At 43.7% G+C, this 24890-nt stretch overlaps 1 protein-coding gene across 14 annotated transcripts in view; it reads left to right on the top strand.

Moving 5' to 3' along the window:
• The window catches only part of CD34 (CD34 molecule), a 103345-nt gene that overhangs the window by 34501 nt on the left and 43954 nt on the right, over positions 1 to 24890 (top strand). For 11 of the 14 annotated variants that reach the window (XM_039536751.1, XM_039536752.1, XM_039536757.1 and 8 more), the window contains one exon: positions 6634 to 6636. The exons of the other annotated variants lie outside the window; for them this stretch is intronic. The gene's annotated coding sequence lies outside the window, so the exon portion shown is untranslated. The remainder of the gene's footprint in view (positions 1 to 6633; positions 6637 to 24890) is intronic. 14 annotated transcript variants of the gene reach the window in all.

Below are 24890 nucleotides of genomic sequence, written 5' to 3'. Positions count from 1 at the left end.
CCTAAAATTGCATGCAGCTCATCATAGAAGCGGCATGTTTTTCGACCTGCCCCGGACCTTCCATTTGCTTCTTTGGTTTTCTGGTAGGCTTGTCTGAGCTCCTTAACTTTCACTCTGCACTGCACGGAGTCCCTGCTGTGGCCTTTAGCAGTCATAGCCTTAGAAATTCTTTCAAATACTTTTTCATTTCGTCTTTTGGAATGCAGTTCTGTTAGCACTGAATCCTCTCCCCATATAGCGATCAGATCCAGTACCTCCCGAGCGGTCCATGCTGGGGCTCTTTTTCGATTCTCAGGAGACTGCATTGTTAACTGTGCTGATGAGCTGTGCGTGGTCACCTGTGATGATGAGCTCTCCACGCTGTCGAAGCAGGAAATGAATTTCAAAAGTTCGCGGGGCTTTTCCTGTCTACCTGGCCAGTGCATCTGAGTTGAGAATGCTGTCCAGAGCGGTCAGTGGTGCACTGTGGGATAGCTCCCGGAGGCCAATACCGTCGATTGCGGCCACACTAACCCTATTCCGATATGTTAATACCGATATTAGCGCTACTCCTCTCGTCGGGCAGGAGTACAGAAACCGATTTAAAGAGCCATTAAAATCGATATAAGGTGTCTCCTAGTGTGGACGGTTGTGGCGTTAAATCGGTTTTATGCTCGTAAAACCGATTTAAACGCCTAGTGTAGACCAGGCCTATGTCCCAAACATTAGTGATCTCATAATGTATCTGTTCCAACCAGTAAATCTTTTTTTTAGAACAAATATGCTTTCTTTCCCCTTGAAAAATACTGTCACTGCCTTTAGACTGTGCTTACTTTACATAAATTACAGCCAGAGGGGATTTTCTTCTTGCAGACGATGGAAATGTAGGCTTTTTTCTAATCCTGGTTAATGTTGCTCCTCTGACAATGTCAGACAATCCAATTATGCCTAATGGATCAGTTACTACCACACTTGATTATTCAGTTTTTCAGCCACTTTTTTTCTTTTTAATGCACAAGCAATCTTAAATTAAACTCGTCCTTCTCCTGGAAATTGTGAGCATTTTCAGACAAAAATCAGAACATGCTCTTCTTTTGCAGCTTCTCATCTGGCATGAGAGAGCCACATTTGGCTTGCCCCAGTGGAACTTGTGTGGAAGGCAAGAGGAAGGCTTTTACTCAGGGATTCAAATTAGGGAGGAGCCAACAATGTCAAACAGGATAAGGTGTGAGCCTGGAATTCAGACCTGGGTTCTGTCACTTACTAGCTATGATACCCAGGACAAATCACTTTCTCTCTAGGTGCTTCTGCTTTCCCTCCTTTCTAAAGTGCTTGAAGATATATGGATGAAAAGTACTCTACAAATCCTACAGTTTATTATTAAGTGGCTGTGATGTTACCTAGGGTACAAGCTGTGTCCCACAATTCTCCAACTTGGGGTGCCTTTTATACTGTTGCATGGTGACAGCAACCACTCTTAGTCTGCCCCACACAGCCTCCAGCATCTAAATCACTCCCAGCTGTACTATATGAGTGCTATCCACGCAAATGTGCATCTTGTAGTGGCCAGCCCTCTCCTGGACAGCACAAGCTCACATAAAGTCCATCACTTCATTAATAGAAAATGATATGCATACATCTTATCTCAAATGAAGTTTACCAAACCCTTCAATCAAAACACACGCTGGTTTAGCTAAAACAAGTTTATTAATTCCAGAAAGATTTTAAATGATTACAAGTAATGAGGCATAAAAGTCATAATTAGTTGCAAGTAAATAAAAGGTAAAACAAATCTAATATATAGTAGAATCTTATAAGTTTACATACAATGTTGCCACACACATTTTACCAGGACAATAATGATCAGCACATTGAGTTTTCAAATGATACCCCATAAGGCATACTTTGTACAGAATCCATTATAGTTTTGTAAAAGGAGTGAACATAGGAATACAGACTGTCACAGTGGTCTGAACTTCTTGCCCAGTGCTCAAACATAAACCATTTTTAACGTTTTAATAAAGTTTAACTCTTTAAAGTTCCTTTTCTCTTCTGCCATGAATCTTCATACTTTTAGGTTTCGACCAGAACTGGAGGTGAGAAATTCTGAGAGAGAATGGTACTTGCAGCCCTACCAGAAGCAAGAACCACCAGTGATCATATGAGACAGAGGCTGTTTTTGTGGGATTTTTCAGCCTGAATATTTTCTCCAGTTATTTAGATGAGGTTGGTCTGAGCATCTGGACTTTTGGGTGCATTTCCAAACCTCCTTGAAAGTCACCCATCCCTGAGGGCTTGTCTACACTACAGGACTATTTCGAATCTACTTAAGTCGAATTTGTGGATTCGACCTTAATAAGTCGAATTTGTGTATCCATACTAAATACACAAATTCGAACTTCTGAGTCCACATTCACGGGGCCAGCTTCGACTTTGGAAGCGGTGCACTGTGGGAACCTATCCCACAGTTCCCGCACTCCCCGCTGCCCATTGGAATTGTGGGATTTCCCCCCAATGCATGCTGGGGGGAAAAATGTGTCGTCATTGAACCGTCAATCCCGCCCTCCCTCTCTTCCTTGAAAGCGCCGTGAAATCTGTTCGCGCCCTTGTCTGGTCGGTTACAGCGCGGACGCCACAGCACTGCGAGCATGGAGCCCGCTGCGATCATCGCTGCACTTATGGCGTTGTCAACTCCTCGCGCGTTATCGTCCACCTCTTCCACAGTCAGATGCTGAGAAACCGGGCGAGGAGGCTCCGGCAGCACGGTGAGGAGAGTGGCGCAGACCTCTCACAAAGCAGGGTACGCCGGGCAGTGGAGATCATGGTGGCAATGGGTCAAGTTCATGGTGTGGAACGGCGATTCTGGGCCGGAAACAAGCACAGACTGGTGGGACCGCATAGTGCTGCAGGTCTGGGATGACACAGAGTGGCTGCGAAACTTCAGGATGCGTAAGGACACTTTCCTTGAACTGTGTGACTTGCTGTCCCCTGCCCTGAGGCGCCAGGACACAAGGATGCGAGCAGCCCTGACTGTGCAGAAGCGAGTGGCCATAGCCCTCTGGAAACTTGCCACGCCAGACAGCTACCGGTCAGTAGCGAACCACTTTGGCGTGGGCAAATCTACCGTGGGGATTGCTGTCATTCAAGTAGCCCACGCAATCGTTGAGCAACTGCTCTCAAAGGTAGTGACTGTCGGAAATGTCCAGGTCATCATAGATGGCTTCGCGCGATGGGATTCCCAAACTGCGGTGGGGCTATAGATGGGACTCACATCCCTATCCTGGCACCAGCCCACCAGGCCAGCGAGTACATTAACCGAAAGGGCTACTTTTCAATGGTGCTGCAAGCTGTGGTGGACCATAGGGGACGTTTTACCAACATCAACGTCGGGTGGGCGGGCAAGGTTCATGACGCGCGTGTGTTCAGGAACTCTGGTCTGTTTAGACGCCTCCAGGCAGGCACTTTCTTCCCGGACCACAAAATAACGGTTGGGGATGTGCAGATGCCTACAGTGATCCTCGGGGACCCGGCCTACCCGCTAATGCCCTGGCTCATGAAGCCCTATACAGGCGCCTTGGACACTGAAAAGGAACTCTTCAACTACCGGCTGAGCAAGTGCAGAATGGTGGTGGAGTGTGCTTTCGGACGTCTCAAGGGAGATGGCGGACCTTACTGACTCGCTCGGACATCAGCGAAAGAATATCCCGTAGTTATTGCTGCTTGCTGTGTGCTCCACAATCTCTGTGAGAGCAAGGGCGAGACCTTTTTGGCCGCTTGGGAGGTTGAGGCAAATCGCCTGGCTGCTGTTTACGATCAGCCAGACACCCGTGCTGAGAGAATATCCCAGCGGGAAGCGATATGCATCAGGGAGGCTTTGAAAGCGAGTTTCCTCGCAGAGCAGGGTAACCTGTGACTGTCCACTTGATTTTAAGAGAGCCTGATCATAAACCAAGTTTTCCCCACTTCCCAAGGACGTTTTAAAACTAAGGACATGTTTTAGTAATTAATAATAAATCTTTCGTTGACTTTGCATTTCTGTTTATTCGTTGAAACATGGAAGCATTCTGTGCTGGTTAAGGTGTGCACTGATGGGTGGGTTTGCAGGAAGGGGCGAGGGGTGCCGTCCTTGGATAGGGGTTACCATGACGGCTGTGGGTTTGGGCGTTGGAAGGGGTGAGGGTTGTGGGGGAAGGGTGAGTATCTGCCCCTGGATGAGGTCTATTTTTGGGGCTCGGGGCACCGGGGAGGATCGTGACTACGGTCCAAATGCATGTGAAGGGAAGCCTGCCTTTACATTCGGGGATGTCAGGCACCAGGACCCTGCACAAGCATACACATCAAGGAAAGACCCGGGGCAGCATACACCACACAGACTGTCCCTGGTGCCTAGTGACTGCAGTCTGTGTGTGCCCTGCAGTTGACCCTGTAGCATGGCACTGTGGGCTATGCAGTGACATTACAATCCCCCCCCCCCCACAGAACAACAGAAAGTCTTCTGACACCAGAAACGTGACGGAAACAGTCAGTAACACCAAACCGCTTTTAATAATGTAATACACAGTGGGGTTTGAACTTGGAGTTGGGACTGGTTGATGCTGTAAAGAAAGAGCTTGTACAAATTTACAGCGCGACAGTTGTCTCTAACATTATCGGTGTGCTGCGGTGCAGGGACAGTTCTCACGGCCCCTACCGCCCCTCCGTCTTGTCACTTTGGGTGAGGGGGGGACAGGACTTCTTGGCGTTGGAGGGTTGCAGATGCACTGCAGGGGCTCTCTCCTCCTGACTGCGGTCTTGCAGAACATCTACAAGGCGCCGGGCGTCTCCGTTTGCTCCTCATTAGACCAAGCAGCGTTTGAGTCGCCTGCTGGTCTTCCTGCCGCCACCTATCCTCCCGTTCCAGGTGTGTGCGATGCTGCTGACACAGGCTCTCCTCGACTGTCTCTGCTCTGCCGCCTCCGCTCTGGAGCTGGCCATCAGTTCCTGGAACATGTCGTCCCTTGTCTTTTCTTTGGCGTCTAATCCGAGCCAGCCTCTGCGAGGATGGCGGGGCAGTCGGGACGGAGCCGAAGCTGTGTGATGTGAAAAAGTAGGTGATTTCCTTGAACACATACATGTTTGCCAACAGTAAACACAGTCTAGTCAGTTTCAGTGAACAAGACCAAAGAGGGAACCAAGTCTCAGGAGATCTCAGAACTAGTCCGAGATTTGAATACGCTCTCATTGGCGGCGCCATTGCACTGGAGAGCGCTGGCGAGGAAAGATAGCTGCATCCCTCTTGCACAAAGTCCTGGTCAGCCTTACAGTACAGAGTGCTTATCAGTTAGTGCTTAGCTGTGCTCTCCTGCTGGAGGCAATGTGCAAAGCAGAAAAGATGAGCGTTATGCGGCATCTCCCGCCAGTGAGCAGGAAAGACCCTGTATGCTTTTCCTCTGAGGCCTGCCACAAGTGGCTGTTAAGCGAGGGTCATTCTTATGCAAAGTAAAACTCTGTTAAGCGAGGGTCATTCTTATGCAAAGTAAAACTCTGTTAAGCGAGGGTCATTCTTATGCAAAGTAAAACTCTGTTAAGCGAGGGTCATTCTTATGCAAAGTAAAAGTCTACCATGCACAATAGTAACAGTACACTAATTCCACTAATTAGATGCAGCACTTCCACAACGACATCACCCTGAGGCGTGTCAGGCGCACACAGAGAGAGCGGATGTTAACAGAAGCCCTGCACAGACCAGGACCCTACGCTGCCATGCTCGTAGAGGCGATGGTCCCCCTGTACCTGAGGATGGCATGGCGCGGAAGAGTGTGCTTCAACGGAGCACCCAATAAAGCACCTCTCCCAAGAAACCTCTTGCTGAGGCTTTTCCAGCTGCTCTCTGAGAGCTTTTTTGAACTATCCCCAGAGGACTATTGCTCCATTCCTATATGTGTAGACCTGCTGTTTGTATAGTTTCATATTTAAAAATTTTTATATAGTATTTCCATTTTTTATATATATCCCTGTTTCTTAAAAAAATAAATGTTTCCCTGTTTGTAGCACTTACCGCCTGATCCTTCCCCTGATTCCGAGTCCGGGTTAACGGGCGGGGACGGTTGGTAGGGGATCTCTGTGAGGGTGATGAAGAGATCCTGGCTGTCAGGGAAAGCGGGAGTGGGTTCGATGTCGCCTGCGCCGTCCTCAAAAGACCCTTCCTCATCTTCCCCATCGGCGAACAGGGAGGAGGAACTGTCCCGGTACACTATTCCGTCCTCGGAGTCCACCGTCACTGCTGGGGCACTGGTGGCAGACCCACCTAGAATGGCATGCAGTGCCTCGTAGAAGCGGCATGTCTGGGGCTGGGCTCCGGAGCGTCCGTTTGCCGCTCTGACTTTTTGATACCCTTGTCTTAGGTCCTTCACTTTCACGCGGCACTGCATCGCATCCCGGCTGTATCCTTTCTCTTTCATGGCTTTAGAGACCTTCTCGAAGGTCTTCGCGTTCCGCTTGTTGGAGCGCAGCTCCGAAAGCACAGACTCCTCGCCCCACACAGCGATCAGATCCTGGACTTCCCGGTCAGTCCATGCTGGGGACCTCTTTCTATTCTGGGATTGCCCGGACTCCTCTGCTGGAGAGCTCTGCATCGTTGCAGGTGCTGCGGAGCTCCCCCCGATGTGCAACCAGAACGTCAGATTCAAACCGCCCAGACAGGAAAATGAATTCAAATTTTCGCGGGTCATTTCCTGTGTGGCTGGCCAGAGAATCCAAGCTCGGACTGCTGTCCAGAGCGTCAACAGAGTGGTGCACTGTGGGATAGCTCCCGGAGCTGCTAAGTTCGATTAGCATCCACACCAAGCCTAATTCGAGCTAGCAAGTGCGAATTTAGCGTTACTCCACCTGCCGGGGTGGAGTACCAAATTCGAACTAAAGAGCCCTCTAGTTCGAATTAAATGGCTTCCTGGTGTGGACGGTTGAGCGGTTAGTTCGAATTAACGCTGATAAATTCGAATTAAAGTCCTAGTGTAGACCAGGCCTGAGTGTTTCCAGAGTTCCAATTAATTTATGGTTCAGTGACCTCTGATACTTTTATATAAGCCTGAACCAAAACTTCTCCCAAATATGGAGCATTCAAAGCTGGATCTGAATTGTGCAGCTAGGCTCCATCTTTAAGAGGTACAATCAGGTGAACACACAGGCAAGAAGCAATGAACTTGGCTGGCCCATCGTTTTGTATTTTGGGCTGCAATAGATGATTAAGACTTTGGGTAGCAACAAAAACACCTGGGAGGCCCTGTAGGCTTATTCTAGGCCATTTTGTAAACCTTTTTAAACTTCTGTGCTAGCTGGATTTCTCGGTTCGGTCCTTCGCTTTGCCCCTGGCTCACTGTGTTGATGAGCAAGGCATTTCACCTCTCTGTGCCCTGATTTCCCTATATTAGATAAGAATAGGAGACACTGTGAGGCTTAATTAATAGAGCTTTGGAATCCTTGAGTGAAAGGTGTTAGCTGAAATCCTTTGCCGTGGATTTCTCTATCTGCCATTCTCAAATTTCATTGCATCGTGACCCCCTTCTGATAACAAAAATTACTACACAACCCCAGGAGGTGGGATCAAAGACTGGGCTTCTGCCTTGGCCCCCAGGGAGGCAGGGCTCAGATAGGCTCAAAGGCTTCTGCCCTGGGCGGGGGGCAGAGGGAGGAGCTTGGGCTTCAGACTTGCTGGGGCCCAGGGCAAACACCAGACTTGGTGACCCCATTAAAATGGGGTTGGGACCCACTCTGGGGTCCCGACGTACAGTTTGAGAACCCCTGTTCTAGGTATTTAAATTTTGTTCTGTGCTGGTGTGAGATTACATTATTGGTATTCCTTCGGGGATGCCTACAGGAAGGTGTGCATTTATGGGTGCTGTCTCAGCGAGGAAAAATGTTAAATAAAGAGACAGCATGGGTGAGGCAGTATCTTTCACTGGATCAGTTTCTGTTGGTGAGAGAGGGAAGCTTTCGAGCTTACACAGAGCTCTTTTTCAGCTTAGTGTAAGCTCAAAAGCTTGTCTCTCACCAGTAGAAGTTGGTCCAGTAAAAGAGATTACCTCACCCACTTTTGTGTGTCTAATATTCTTGGACCAGCATGGCTACAACACTAAATAGAAAATTTAAATAAATAAGAAGCAGCAAAGAATCCTGTGGCACCTTATAGACTAACAGATGTTTTGCAGCATGTGCTTTCGTGGGTGAATACCCACTTCTTCGGATGCAAGCAGTGGAAATTTCCACTGCTTGCATCCAAAGAAGTGGGTATTCACCCACGAAAGCTCATGCTGCAAAACATCTGTTAGTCTATAAGGTGCCACAGGATTCTTTGCTGCTTCTACAGAACCAGACTAACACGGCTACCCCTCTGATACTTAAATAAATAAGGTACCTTGATTTTAAAAAAACTGTAAAAACAAATACTACCACTAAGGGGCAGCACTGCACCATAGAATCCTCCTCCACGCTGTTTTCCCCGCAAGGTTCTGGTTGAGTTGAAAGAGAAACTATTTGCCTGAAAATGCAAACTGGCTGGTGAACTGTCTTCTGTTCACTCAGTGGAGTTGGGATGGTGATACGCAAGGAAATTCAAGCCTTTGCCATCACAGGGATATTGGCAGCTGAAGCATGAAGTTCTGCAACAATACAAGTGTCTTATCTGTGGCACCTATAGGTTGAGCTGAGTGAAATTTTTTGAATTAAACATTTTTCTCCAAAAACCACACATTTGGGTCAACCAGAAAGTTTTCATGAATTTATGTCAAATTTGCTTAATTATTTGGGTCAAAAAGCAAACAAAATATTCTGAAAAAATGTAAATGCTTCATTTTTGATTTTTTTCTAAAAGAAACATTTTGTCTTTTCAATTTGAAATGACTTTTTTTGTTTTGAATTTTACTTCCCTTTTATTATTTTAAGTTTAAAAAAAAATTAAATGAAAAGTTCTTGTTTCACCACAAGTGAGTTTTTAGGGTTTTTGTTTTTTCCCACTATTTCAGTTCAGCCAGTGATTAGAAAAATCAATTACTTGCACAGCTTTACTTATTTGGGCCTTGGGCCCCCCTCACCACAGGATCCGAGTGTCTCCGAATCTTTAAAGCAGTTGTCCTCACAATACCCCTGTGAGGCAGGGGAATACTGTGGTACAGAGGGAGAACTAAGGCACAGAAAGGCTAAGAACTTACCGACGCTGTCAAAGGAAGATGATGTTGGAATAGTGAATTGAACCTTGGTTTCCCAAGTCCTAGCATAGTGCCCTCACCTATGGACTGTCCTTCTCCCAGGAAGCAAAGCTTTTGCCTTTCTGACCTGGACTTTGCCTGAGTCTGCAGAATGACTTTAAGGATGGGAGAGAGCAGCCAGTTGAGTTCAGGGTCACTAGATATGGCTGGGTCCCCCTTTCTGCAACTGAGTGGGGTGAGTTTGCCCCCAAATCAAAGGAAAGCTTACTATACAAATAGCTATGCCAGATATGCATACAGGCAGATGCCAGGTCTGCCTGCACAGCACCCTGCATGCCAGCAGCATTGCTTGTAGTGGGCAAAACCCAAATAGATCATTCTCAAGCACACTTCTCCATATACAATTCAGTTTAATTAAATAGCTAATTTAGGCCCTGAGCCAGTAATTGGATCCACACAGGCAGACCCCTGTGCCCATATGATGCACCAGTTGTAGGATCCAGATGTTAGTGTTCATGAAAGTTAGGGACTAATAATAGCCTTGATCAGAGCCATATGTAATTTCTCCCAAAACACGCATCTCTGCTGATCTTCACATCTTCTTCATGATCTTTATCTTCACATCTAGACATCCCCTATCATTCCTTTCTGGCCTCTTCCCCCAGACACCAACATACACACCTCTGAATACGTACCTCAATTTGGGCTTTTGTTACCTTGGGCTAGAATAGCAGGGGGGTTCTTCATGCAGCTTTGTGAATGCCCCTCATTCATGACCTGGAATGCCCTTCGCTATTCTAGTCCTGGATTTTTTCTGAACAGAGTCTGTTTTAGCATAAAATTATACACATTTCTAATATTATATAAAACACATACATTTGCAGTCACTAGATGAAACCCAATACAAGGATATATATTTGCCAATTAGATAGTTTAAAATTATGGAAATGACCAATTTTATAACATTTAAAATATATGGGGTGCAAATAATATTTTTATTAGAAATTAAGGTTAAATTAAGCATCTCTCATCTATCTCCGATATTATCTGCTTGGTGTGCCAGTGAGACTGACTTGGTGCTGTAACAGTGATGGATGGAATATCTAATAAACTCAACTCACACTTTCACACAATATCTATAAATAGGTGAAATAAATTGCAATCAGCAATCTGCAGATCTGAATGGAGAAGCTAATCTGTGTGCTAAATTATGAGACTTATGCTTTAATGATTTTTATTGGTATTTTGTTATGTTACTGTTTGTTTTACTTATGTACTTTGGACTCTGCAGCAGTAAAGAGCAGTCAATGAAACCAATGCCAACCAGATTAATGAGATTCTGACACACTGCAAATGTAGTGATAAATAGTAATGGAAACCAAGCCAGTTTATTTCTGTCTTCTCATCTGTAGTTGTCTGTCCTTCTTTCCTTTACTGCTTCTCTTTGGGAATCTGTTTTGCAAACTTGCCATGCAATGTATATTTATCTAAATCTAGACTATCCCAGAAGAAGAAAAACCAACTCAAGGATATCCATTTGAAAAACCCTCCATAGGAAAGCTAGAGCTGAACTACCCAGGATGGAAGTGAGGTGGTCTCTCTGTTCAGATACAAATACATAAACAGTCTGACCTTTTTGAGACCCTTCCATACCTTCAGTTAGAGCTATTCCTCTCTGCTCATACAACTTAAAGCAGACCAGAAAGAGGTTTTCAAACACTTTTATTAATGTTGCTGGGAGCCTTTTCTTGGGATGAGACAGTTGATAGATTCCTTATCTAGCTGGCTGCTTCTCTGTTAATGTGATGTATTGTGTAATGGTGCTGGAGTGCTCTTTAAGTTGTTGCTTCCACTCTCACCTGTTATGAGATGTGACCTCTTTGGGTCTAGTTTTCCTTATTTTAGCAGAGTGATAGGAGTTGTCTTAAAAATACAATAGAGGTTTTCATTCAGCATTTCTCTCTCTTGACCAACCATTGACCCTGTCAGAGTCTTATTCTTCCTGCAGCATTTGGTATGTTACATATTGCTTTCAGTTCAGAACAGGTAAAACTGGAGAGCTTGTGGCTTTTCCCCCATTCTCTGTCAGGATCACAAAATTCCTTTCCTCTGGAAATATAGGTCCTTCCCCTTAGAACTTAGAAAAATTACGGTTGTTAATATATCTGCCTCCTAGTAATTTATTTCTCTCACTATTTTAACCTTGTTTTCTAAGGGCCCACACTTGTACATCTTCCTCACAGAAACAACAATATTGCAGCTCTGAAAGATTTGCCTTTTTTACTGTCAGCATAACTGTTTTCAGTGGCATATTTTTTGTGCATACAAATGTGTTTAGTCCCCAGTAAAATGCCATGCTCACAATTCTGGAGACTGAAATCCTCTAGCCACAGGAGAGGTAAGTCTAGTGGCAGTGCATTTCTTTCTATGCATTGCCTAGCCCTAGCCAATGTACCTACCTCTAGGAATGAGAAAGGTGTGCACACACTAAGGCCAGTTCAATCTTTGGCCTCTCTGCTGAAACTGTACATTTGGGGATCCAGCTAGTGGGAAAACTATTACATTGTTTTGCACAATGAAGGTATATTTAAGATGAAAGTTTACTAATTTTAAAAAAAACTAGACGGCTCCATAAATTGGTAATAGCACATACTCATTTTCCAATTTTGGCTGGATTTGAACCACCAACCTAGAGGTGAAAGTCACTAGGGTATACTATCACTGAGCCATTTAGTTCCCCATGCAGACTTTCTACTTGAATGTACAAATGTAGGTATTTCATACTCCGTCTCTCCAGCACTCAGAGTTACTGAGCACAGATAGTGTGGAGTAGAACAACTGTACTGAGTAGTCTATTTTAAGCCCCCTGAACTTGCTGGCAGAGTATTATAGCTGCAATAACCTTGACATATTTTTTTATTTCCAAAAACATAATAAAATATACATATCCTACACGTCGGAAGTGCAACAATCATATCCTTGTCTACTGACGCTGTTTGGGAGCAGGGAGGATCTGTTGGGTGTGAGCGAATGAGCAGTGCCTGTTGAGGGGGATAATAAATCACAAACACTTGTTTCATGTAGTATGCAACGAGTATGAAGAGGCCAGATCTTTATTCAAAATAAACTTTTTAAAAAATCCCATTCATAATTATGTCTTGGAAATACTCTTGAAACTTGAAGCCTGAAACGTTTGCAAATTTGTGTAGACCAACTATGTAGAAAATTTATAGCCCCCACATATATAGCACTATAAAAGCCACACTCCAAATGCTGTTGACAGGACTGAATTTAAGAGCCTGGTCAAGTGATAAACTTTTGGAAGCCAGGTGCCTTCTTTTAAACATCTAGAACTCTTAAAACTAGCTTTTTAATATATACACCTCTACCTCGATATAATGCGACCTGATATAACACGAATTCGGATATAATGTGGTAAAGCAGTGCTCCGGGGGGGCGGAGGGGAAGGGGCAGGGCTGTGCACTCCGGTGGATCAAAGCAAGTTCAATATAACGCGGTTTCATCTATAACACAGTAAGATTTTTTGGCTCCCGAGGACAGCGTTATATCGAGGTAGAGGTGTATTTTCTTTTAGTTAACTCTAAATCAGATCTCAATAAAAAATGGACCTCTCCCTTCAGGATGAGAATGATGGACCTGGCTGCCGAAGGGATATTTATAGGGCGATCTAATTTCTGGTGTGTTGTCCCCCAGCCCACCATACACATATTTTAAATACAAAGTGTCTGGCAGAGGAAAGGAAGGAAACAAAAAAAGCAGACTGTTTCAAGCCGAGAAATAGTGCTAAAAAACTGAACTTCTCTGACTGACTGACTGACTAATGCAGAAAGGAATGCAGTAGTTGTTTCTTAAGGGCTCCGTGATGGATGTCCAGTAACACAGGGTGGAGATCAAACTTCTTTGTGTCAACTTGGCTTGTCAAATTTAATCAGCATATGGGCAAAAAGGGATTGTGCCAGCTCTGTGAATGCTTTCCATATGTCTCTTAGCTCTAGACCACTGGTGAAAACAATTAAACATTTGATTAGATAAAGATACTTTTATAAAGATATATGCAAAAAAATTACAAGATCCTTGGGGAAGGAGGATGCTGTGTTTTACAAAATTATGGTACATCGAGTACCACTGAAATGCAGTCATTTATGGGTGGTAACACAGCAGCTGTACAATAATGCTACGTAATAATGTACACAAACAAATTAGGACAAGAAGTAAAGAATAACCTTTTCATTTGAAACTGTAGGAGAGATTTCGGGACGCAGAAGTAATTACCCATTGTAGAATTTGCAAGGAGGCCAGGGTTAACATCCATACTCTGGCAAAAACATGTAATAGGATCTTTATTAATGATGTAGCCTGTTATTAGATATTGATTATGTGCCAATTTATATTTTAGACTGCAGGGTTGTTAAGGGTTGGATCTCTTGATCGGCTACAGTATGAGGGGCAATAGGGTGAATATTGCTATAAAGAATATCATTGTAGTGAGAGACCCTAGGACCACACAAGAAATGGTTATAATGACTCACATGGCCATTTATTAATGACTTTACTGAGCAGATAAACAATGTCACAAGCACTGAAACGTAGCAGAAAAGAGAGGATTCTTGATCATTTGAACTTACTTATATTACTTGCATCTTGCTGTGGGGAATCCCGAAGTGGGTGTGGTGATCACTAGGTGGTTGTCAGTCACTATTATTATTTTATCATCTTCATAATCATCACCACCAGTGGCTGTCATACTGGCATCTTCCCAGGCATACATGCTAGTATACAACTTTTATAATACATTATACTAATGCTCACTAGGGTTATATGTATTTATAAAGGTTTCATCCTTTTCTTTATCTATACTTCCACATCCCACTAAATTTGGGATAGCTAATTTATTAGTTCCCCTAATACTCATTAACACTTGCATCACTCAGTCACCATAAAAGCTTTTGGTTAGCACATTGCTGACACTCTGTCTGCAAAAATCTCCAAACTCTTACAATCACCTTTAAATGACATCTTGTGGTTTTAACTGATGCATTTTAATACATTTTTCATAAACAGCAGCACTTAACACATCTATTTACTGTAGCAGCACAATTTCTAATACAAGGCGATTCATTGGTCAGCTAATCATGTCTATCTATTCCTCAGCTTGAGGCCTTTTTTGGCTAAGCTAAATATCTTGCAGGCCCTTTGGCCTGTAGCCCAGTGTTACAACATTAATTAATGCTTCTATTTCACCTCTACAGTATATCTTAAATATTCCTGGTATTTTTTTATTCTTGGCTACAATGATTTATTTAAAATTTCTATATCACCATGGGGGCACTGAAGAGGGAAATTGCTCTCTCCTCTGTTCTATCACTTGGAGGGTCTGATCCAGCTCCAAGTAAAGACAATGGTAAAAGCCTCATTGGCTTCAGCAAGAGCAGGATTGGGCCTTAAATGCATGAGGTCTTGAAATGAATACAGGATCTGGTTCAAAACCTCATCTAAAACGTGGCATCACTAGTAACAGAGTATTCCTAAAACAATAGTAGGGCATTGGTTCATTGTTGACTCAAAAGTAGAGCTGGCCAAAACTCATGGTCTTTGGTTTGGGAGAAATTTCAGATTTTTTGGAATTTGGGTTCATTCTGCATCAGAGTGAAACCAAATTTGCCCAATTATTTTAGCAAAATAAAAAAATTCATTTCAGAAATACTGAAACAGGGTGTTTCCAAAATGAAATACGAAATTGACATTTTTGTTGATTACAGAACTGCATTTAATAAATTGCAGCAATGAAACTGAGAAGAATGTCAGTTTCACTGAACCGCTGCCTGGGCTCCCAGGGTCTATAGCTTCTGGGGAGCCCTGCAATACAGACTGTTCCGGGGACCCCAGAGCTTCCAGACTCCCAGCCTAGTTGGCACCCTGGGCTGCCTGACTCCGGAGCTGGCAGCCAGCAGACCTGAGAATGTGGGAGCCCCAAGGCAATCAGTGGGAGAGGACTGTCCCAAGCGAAGCCACAAACCCTGGGGAACCAGTCGCAAGACTTCTAGGCTCCAGCTCCATGGAAAGGAATCTAGAAGCCCTGCCAGGATTCTCTGGCTTCTAGGCTCCCTGTTGCTGAGCTGGGAGCCAAGCCCTGGTTAGAGCTGGGGCTTCCAGAGCTTTTAGGCTCTCAGCTCCAAACAGGGAGCCTTGAAGCCTTGGCAGGGCTCCTCAGGGCTTCTAGGCTTCCCACTCCGCAGCAAGGAGCTTGACAGAGCTAGGAGCCTAGTCAGCTTTGAGAGCCCCGGCCCAGATTCTGGGGGCTGGCAGACTCCTTGCTGCACATCAGGGAGTGTAACAGCTGCAAGAACCCTGCCTTCAGCCAGGCTCTTTGCTGTGGGGCTGTCCACCCTGCAACACCTGCAGTTTTCCATGGAAACCTACCTGTATTTCAGCAAAAGTTTTGCTGAATCTACAATCGTTTTCATGAAACATTTTGCTCCAGCGAATTGGCATTTTCCAACTAAACTAAGTTTCCCACCAACTCTATTTAGAAGCCCTGTCAACCGTAGAAAAATTAATTACCAGAATTACAGCAATTGTTATCAACAGTTCAGCTGCACTGGCAATAGCAACAACATGAGCACTAGAATTGACAAGCTGCTGTTTTAACCACTGTGTCCGGAAAACCTTCTCTGAGAGGTTTTCTGTGACATGGTGGCATAACTCCTCTAGTGCCTTAGTACTGTTGATGCCGCACCATTGCTGACTGTTGCGGTAATACAGGTACTAATTTTCATAGTGTAGAAACACCCGAAAGGATGAGTGTGCCTTTCTGAGTCACAAATGCAAGCTTTTGTAGCTCCCTGGATTGCCTCTGGACTATTTTGCCATAATGAGTGTATCTAGATTATGTGGAGTGAAACTATATCACAGAGCATGTTTACCAGAACAAACCATTCAAGAAGAGATTCTCTCAAAATCTGCAATAAAGGTTTCAAAGCCAAGGCCTTATAAATAAGATTTAATTCAAAACCATGCAAGGACATCCACGAACTAGAAGGGAAGGTGGACCCTTGTCTATCTACTCCCCTCAACATTTTGTTTTCTAGCTCAGATCTTTAAATACCACGTTAACATAGATGTAGTTTATTCCTATCCTGCTCCTCACATGATTCTAAAACAGGGATCAGCAACCTTTCAGAAGTGGTGTGCCAAGTCTTCATTTATTCAGTCTAATTTAAGGTTTTGCGTGCCAGTAATACATTTTAATGTTTTTAGAAGGTCTCTTTGTCTATAATATATAACTAAACTATTGTTGTATGTAAAGTAAATAAGGTTTTAAAAATGTTTAAGAAGCTTCATTTAAAATTAAATTAAAATGCAGAACCCCCCGGACCGGTGGCCAGGACCTGGACAGTGTGAGTGCCACTGAAAATCAGCTTGTGTGCCGCCTTCGGCACGCGTGCCATAGGTTGCCTACCCCTGTTCTAAAATCTCTCCCCTGTTAAAGCTGCAAAGAAATATCTTTCTCCCCCTGACAATAACTTTCAAAAATTGCATTGGAGTTTTAAATCTGTTATAAAATGCTGGTCACTTAAGACTTCAGCGTTCTAGCTAATAATTTAGGTATGTAAATGGCTCCTACTGAGTGCCTTTGCTGCATATCTGAGCTCTTGAATGTTGTCATTATGCTGTACGCAGTGTGGTCATTTAGAATTGATGAGGACATCAATAATAAATCCTGATCTTCTTTCTCCAAAATTACAGGCCCCTAACACTTGAGCAAAAGGAGAGTAGCTATTGGGTTTGCATGATCTCTGATTCACAACTGAGCAGTTCTGATTTATTCCACGAGGGGGCAGTGATAAGACATGCATATTAGCCTGTTTGTTCTAACATTCGTTAAATCAGCCTCAATGCAGTATTCCTCTTTTTTCCCCAATCACGTTTTAAAACTGAGCACAGAAAATGTTTTCAAACAATGAATAATACACTGCATCCTTTTGATTTGTATTAAACACAAAGGCAGTTTTTGTTGTGTACAAATGCAGGCAAAAACAGCTATAAGCAACTGGATTGTACCTTTTCCGTCAAGAAGGAAGTGAACAGCCAAACAATAGCTAACTCCTGAAATTCCAAGGCTATGAAACAGATGCTTATCTCCTTCTTCCAGGCTGCCTGAGTGGAACTGAGGCTTCCGGAGATAGTGAAGCTTTCAGACAGATTAGTCTCTTTCAAACCTGTTTGCCAGATTGATGGGTGTCCCATTTGTGGCTATTTTTAAAGCTGTTCCCTCTGGACTTTAAAGAGGAAAAAAAGCTTCTGTGAAGGCCTGATCAATCTGAGAGCTTTCTAGTTCAAAAGACATTTTATCCCTAAGCAGAAACCCCTAATATTGCATGGGGCCATAATGTATATATTAAGGCTTCTTATATCCATTATATCAGTACAGTGCAATTTATGACTCAGAAACACTGCCTTAAAAATATAGAGGTAAGAGGGCAGATTGTCCCTTGATCACCAGGGAAGGTGAAGAGGCAGTAAAGATGTGGTCCAAGGTACATGATGAATGCTAGTGTGTCAACATCATACTTAGAGTATGTCTACACTGCGGTTAGGAACATTGGGTACAAACCCGTCTGACCCCCTAGGTCCATACTTGGGTGGCTAGTTCATGTCACCACCTGAGCCGCAATGTCAATATTGTTGTTTTTGATAGGTTTCAGAGTAGCAGTCTTGTTAGCCTGTATCTGCAAAAAGAACAGGAGTACTTGTGGCACCTTAGAGACTAACAAATTTATTTGAGCATAAGATTTCGTGGGCTACAGCCCACTTCATCAGATGCATAGAATGGAACATATAGTGAGGATATATATATACACACATACAGAGAATGTGAAAAGGTGGGAGTTGCTCTACCAACTCTAAGGGGTTAATTAATTAAGATAAGCAATTGTCAGCAGGGGAAAAAAACTTTTGTAGTGATAATCAAGATAGCCCAAGTTTGACAAGAAGATGTGAGGATATTTAACATGGGGAAATAGATTCAATGTGTGTAATGGCTCAGCCATTCCCAGTCTCTATTTAAGCCTAAACTGATAGTATCTAGTTTGCATATTAATTCAAGTTCAGCAGTTTCTCGTTGGAGTCTGTTTTTGAAGCTTTTCTGTTGCAAAATTGCTTCTTCTCAAACTGTCTTAAATGGGCTATCTTGATTATCACTATAAAAGTTTTTTTTCTCCTGCTGACAATAGCTCATCTTAATTAATTAGCCTCTTAGAGTTGGTATGGCTACTTCCACCTTGTCATGTTCTCTGTATATATAAATATCTTTCTGTGTGTTCCATTCTATGCATCCAATGAAGTGGGCTGTAGCCCACGAAAGCTTATGCTCAAATGTGTTAGTCTCTAAGGTGCCACAAGTACTCCTGTTCTTGTTGTTGTTGTTTTTAGTGCACTAGGTCAAGCAGAGCTAGCACGTGGTGTCTGTCTACCTGAGCTGAGAGGCACGCTTTTAGCTGCAGTTTAGGTAGACATTCCCTGGAGGATGTTCCTTTTGAAAGTAAGTGGTGGATAAACATCACAAGGTTTGGAGGGTAGGCAGAACCTCTGCTTTAGAAATCAGGCAGGCCCCTTCTTAAGATGAACAGCAATTATATGCTCCTCATGGGCCTAATGCTGAGAGCTGCTGAACACTTCCAACTCCCATTAGTGTCAATAGGAGTTCAGCACCTCTCAGGCAGGGACGGCTCTAGGGATTTTGCTGCCCCAAGCACGGCAGGCAGGCTGCCTTCGGCGTCTTGCCTGCGGAGGGTCCGCTGGTCCCGCGGCTTCGGCAGACCTCCCGCAGGCACGCCGCAGGACCAGCGGACCCTCCGCAGGCAGCCTGCCTGCCGCCCTCGCGGCGACCGGCAGAGCGCCCCCCACGGCTTGCCGCCCCAGGGATGCGCTTGGGGTGCTGATGTCTGGAGCCGCCCCTGCTCTCAGGATTTGGTCCCATGTGTCCTTTTGCACCGGTGAGTTGATACCCTGAAATCTGGCCTATTGTCATGAGTGCATCTCTAAAGCTTTACTTAGGGGAATAGATGGGTCTGATATTGAGAGGGGCTAAGCACCTGCAATTCCTAGGGACATATTAACAAAAGAAAGTTCATCAGACTCCCAGCTTTTTCCTTTGCTATTTCTTGTGTCTTCTCTTTAGGATAGAGGTTGGCATATCTGTAACACTTTTAAAGATCAGGTCCGAATGCTATGGACATAAAGGATTTTTTGCATGTAATTTGCAGAACCACGAATCATATGTTGTATTTGTTTGTTTAAGAGGCAGTGGGTTTGGCAGTAATAGTGGGAGCTATGACTCCTGAAATCTTTTTCCAGCCTGATTCCTGACATGCTGTGTGGCACAGAGAAAGTCACTTCATCTCGATGTGTGTCTGTTTCTTAGTCTATAAAATGGGGGTACGCATACCAGCTTCACATGGCAGTTGAGAAATTCTGGATTACATTTTTAAAGTGCTTTGAAATTACTGGATGAAAGTGACTAGTTGAATGTACTGTGTGATGATTCAGACAAGGTTTCTTATACAAGTTTGTTCAGTTTTCTTGGGTCGGTAGCTCTTGTGTCTTGGAATTATGGCAGGAATGCAGGGATCTAGTCTGTCCAAAACACTGACTTCTTTTTAAGGTGTGGAAATGATGGGTGCAAAATCATTGTACACCACCTGGCTGCTGAATGTATTGATGGTTCTGCTAAAATACTTACAGAAAACATGTTTCCTGGCAGATAACTTCCTTGCCATATGTCTATTGCATCATTCACAATTAAATCAAATTACCCTTAAATATTTGGACAAAATCACAGTCCATGTGAGTGAGCCTTCATCACTGAACTGTTAACCTTTACCTTGTGTATACAAACTATTTGTTTTCAGAAAGACTGTGTGTGTTTCCATCATTTTGGTACTTTTTAAACAACCATATATTGATGAGCGAGAAGGAAGAAAATAATGTTAATACATAAGCCTATAAAACTGTAATAAAGTCACTTTAAATGGAAGTGGTCATGAAGGTGGAAAGCTCACCCCTTGAATTAATTTAATAAACATGGGAAAGGACAAAAGGGAAAGAAACAATCACACTTATGTGCTCTTTCTCATACACTCCCCCTCCCAACTGCTTGTTCACATTACAGAATCTTACTGTATTCAAATATGACTGCGAAGAGTCAAATTAGCTGCCAAGATGCCAAATATTACTGGCCGATTGGTGTAAACAGTGGCAAATTGTGTTCATTGTTTGTCAGCTAACTCAATAAACACAACTGTTTGACCACAATAAAACTTAGTAATATAGACAAACCCAGAGATGAAAGTATGGGGAATCTAATTTCCTCTTTAAGCAATGTGATTTGCGCCAAACACTCCCCTCCAATAAGCAGCAACCCTAAAACAATTACTTAAAAATCTCCTGCTACAGTTCTTAACGTGATTTTGTTTGATCATTAGGTAGTGTCTGCACAGAGGAATTTTAGAACAAAATTCTCGTCTCTATGCTGGGCAGTGAGACCTTTAGTTGGATGAGACTCCACCAGCTTTGACCATTTTTTGCTATCATGACAATTTAAAACTGCAGGTTGAATTGACATAGTGGTAAAAATGTCAGATGCTGACAGAACCTTTGTCTAGACTAGGTCCCGATACTTCTTAAGAGCAGTTCAGATGAACTGGTGGTAGCACTGAAGGGAACCTTTTTTTCTAAACTATTCTAAAGTAAGGCTGTGCTTTTGATTGAAACTAAAGATCCCTCTTTATTAAGTGATTATTTTTTCCTTTGTTCCTCTCCTGGGGTGGTTGCTGAATTTGCTGTTTGCACCAGGCCCACATAAAACATACATTCCCAAATCTAGGGCCTGGTCTACACTAGGAGGCACCATATATCGATTTTAATGGCTCTTTAAACCGGTTTCTGTACTCCTCATTAACGATCGGTATTAACATATCGGATTATGGTTAGTGTGGACGCTGATCGACGGTATTGGCCTCCGGGAGCTATCCCACAGTGCACCACTGACCGCTCTGGACAGCAATCTGAGCTCGGATGCAGTGGCCAGGTAGACAGGAAAAGCCCGCGAACTTTTGAATATTTCCTGTTTGCCCAGCGTGGAGCTCCGATCTGGCGATGCAGTTAAAAATCAAAATAAAGAAAGAGCTCCGCATGGACCATGCGGATGTGAGGGCAGGCAAATCTGTTCTATCAGCACAGAAGACGAAATTCAAAATCATTTTTAAAAAATCTCCAGACAGCCGCCATAGCAGGGGCTCAGCGCACTGCTGCGTGACAAAAGCCCAAGAATCAAATGGACGCTCATGGACTGGAGGACTCAAGCTATCCCACAGTTCCTGCAGTCTCCGAAAGTATTTGCATTCTTGGCTGAGCTCCAAATGCTTCTAGGGTCAAACACAGTGTCTGCGGTGGGTCAGGGCATAGCTCGGCAATTTACACACCCCTACCCACCCCAGAAGTGAAAGGAAAACAATCCTCTCTTGACTCTAACATGTCACCCTATCTTTACTGAATGCTGCAGATAGACCCGATGCTGCAGCACTCAACACCAACATCCTTGCTTCGCCCGCCATGGGTGGCTGATGGTGCAATAAGACTGGTACCCGTCCTCATCATCAGCCTATTGGCAAAGGGGCAGTGCAAAAGGACTGGTAACCATGATGACCAGCATCTGTTAGGTCGATCAAGGGTGCCTGGTCCTAATTTTTCATGGTAGATGGTGCAGTATGGCTGATAACCATCATCGTCATAGAAACAGGGGGCTGAGCTCCATCAGCCCCCACCCTTCATGTGTAAAGAAAAGATTCAAGTGCCCTGAACTAGCAGAGGGATGCTGGGCTCCTCTCCTACACACTCCTTACTGTCCTGTCTGGACTATCATAGCAGCTGGAGGCTGCCTTCCACTCATATCTCACTAACAAATCACTGTGTCTTATTCCTGCATTCTTTATTACTTCATCACACAAGTGGGGACAATGCTATGGTAGCCCAGGAAGGCTGAGGGAAGAACGGAATCAACAGGTGGGGTTGTTGCAGGAGCACCCCCTGTGAATAGAATACAGCTCATAATTTCTGCAGGATCTGACACAGAGCAGCTGTGCTCTCTGGTTCTCTGATACAGTGGTTCTCTAGTACACTTGCCCATATTCTAGGCAGGACTAGGGACTTGCCCATATTCTAGGGACTTGCCCATATTCTAGGCAGGACTGATTCTATTTTTAGATACCAAAAGGAGGGATTGACTCAGGAGTCATTCCTGTCTAAGAGCAGCCAGGGGCACTTATGACAGCAGCAAATGGAACAGTGCAAAAGGACTGGTAGCCACAATCATCTTATTACCAATTTATGGTATGGTAGATGGTGCAATATGGCTGATAACCATCCCTGCTATCATGCAAAAGCAAAAGCATGCTGCTGTGTAGCGCTGCTGAATCGCCTCTGTGAGCGGCATCTAGTCCACATACGGTGACAGTCACAAAAGGCTACACAGGCTCCATGATTGCCATGCTATGGCATCTGCCAGGGCAATCCAGGGAAAAAAGGCATGAAATGCTTGTCTGCCGTTGCTTTCCCAGCGGAAGGAGTGACTGACGACATTTACCCAGAACCACACAATGAATTTCTCAACCCGGAAATTCAAAGGCGGGGAGGCTGCGGGAACTATGGGATAGCCACGGAGTAGCTACCCACAGTGCAATGCTCCAGAAATCGACGCTAGCCTCGGAACACCACCGATTTAATGTGTTTAGTGTGGCCACGCACACTCGATTTTATAAAATCTGTTTTACAAAACCGGTTTATGCAAATTCGGAATAGTCCCGTAGTGTAGACGTACCCTAGATTTTAAAACAGAAAAGAAACTATCAGCAGAGATACCAAGGTGATGAATGTCATAGAAATGCTTATGAATAAATAAGGAGTTTTAAAATAAATGTGTTGTGAAAACAAATAGGTTACATCTAATTTGGTCCTGACTGCCATTACCAATGAAAAACTTTTCAGGTTCCCACACCCCAATGGGTGGCAGTCTGGTTTTTGTCCTATTTTTAGCCAGCTGTTTTATTTTTAGCCAGCTTTTCAAAGGCCAAGTTAAGATCAGGAACCAAAATCTGGATGGCCCTGCTGTTTTCTTTCATTCAAGCTCATATGTGAAAGGAAAGAACACCAGGAAATGGGGCAGCACAAGCCCAGTGACTAATCAAGGCAGCCAGGAAAGGACAGGATTATTCGTAAAGGTGGGGGTTCAGAGTATGGGATAATGGAATCATTCTGAATGCTTCAGGCAGGAACTGGCAGCCTGCTCATTGAATGTGTCTTTAAATGCCTTACACTACAGCTCTGCTTTATAATTCACAGCTCTTCATAACATGCTACTGGGTATTTCAAAAGCCTTCCCACCCCTTTTAAGAAGCCACCAGTAGGTTATGTGGATAATTCTCAACCAATTGTTTCTGCTCTAACATCATACAGTTATTTCTGTTACATTCCTTGACAATTGGCACTTTCTTTTCAGTGCTATGTTTCAGTGCTATCCTTAGCTAGCTGAAAGCAATCTGCTGATGACCAAGGTTTTCTTTGCACAAGATTAAGATGGGTAAATAGTGAACAGCTATATAACATTCTTGGCCTTCCTCTTGTCTCATCCAAAAGATAGTGCCTCCAACACACACTGCCATGCTGGGGCATTTTAAGAAAAAAGTAGCTGCTATGAACCTGTCATGAGACTGATCCTAACAGCGCTGAAAGAAAAGCAAATATACCTGAAATTTGAAATTGAAACCTAAACCAAGAGTCCACTGCAAATGCAAAGCCAGTCATTTGATACAGAATCCTGGAGAGACATTTATACTGTAATCCAATAAGTGATGCTATCTATTACACAATAACAAGTAGTAGTAAGTCAAATTCATGTCTACATGACATATAGATCTTTTTATTCTATTATGCAATTTAGGAGCTATATTTCACACCCTCTTAGAGGATTTTGTTAACTTTTAACCATATGGGAATATGGGAGTGAACAGACATCTTTTATTTCCCATCTAATATTTGATTTATGCTTAAATTGGAAAGAGAAAAACAATCTAGCTCAATTGCAGGTTAAAATAATTAAAATCAGTGCAGGTGCAGGTTCCTAATACTATTTTTTGGCTCTTTCCAATGCTTTGTAGCTGGTAGCGAGGCATATGGTCTACAGTCTTTCCTTTTGTGCACAGTATCTTGTAAACATATAGGAAGATGTTTGCCTCAAGGAGATAATTATTTAAAATAGAGGGAAAAATGTTTAAAGAACAAATTTATTTAGATGATAAAAGCTTTGGAGCTGTCTTTTTGGTGTGACTGTATGTATGTGTGAAGGCCCTGCTCTTAGGAGCTTCCACAAAATAAATAAATAAATATAAATAAGAAATAAATAATAATGACAGCACCAGAGTGGTCTTTAGCAATAGAAAGCTAATCAGCAGAAAGGAATAGACTGGCTTCAATAGAAACATTTTCTTAATAATGTAAACTATGCAAAGAAATAAGGGAGCAAAACTTCTCTGGCTGTAGCCTGTGACTGCCCTGTCCTGGGCTCTTGTGTTTCTACTCCCATGCAGTCCCAGGGCAATTACTCTGCAGCACATGCAAAGTCCTCACGACCTCTGACCTGAATGGGGAAGGGGC

This window comes from Mauremys reevesii, linkage group 4 (assembly GCF_016161935.1).
Source record: "Mauremys reevesii isolate NIE-2019 linkage group 4, ASM1616193v1, whole genome shotgun sequence".
Classification (NCBI taxonomy): Eukaryota; Metazoa; Chordata; order Testudines; family Geoemydidae; genus Mauremys; species Mauremys reevesii.
Note: the sequence above shows the minus strand (reverse complement) of the source record. Positions and strands in the feature narration are given on the sequence as shown.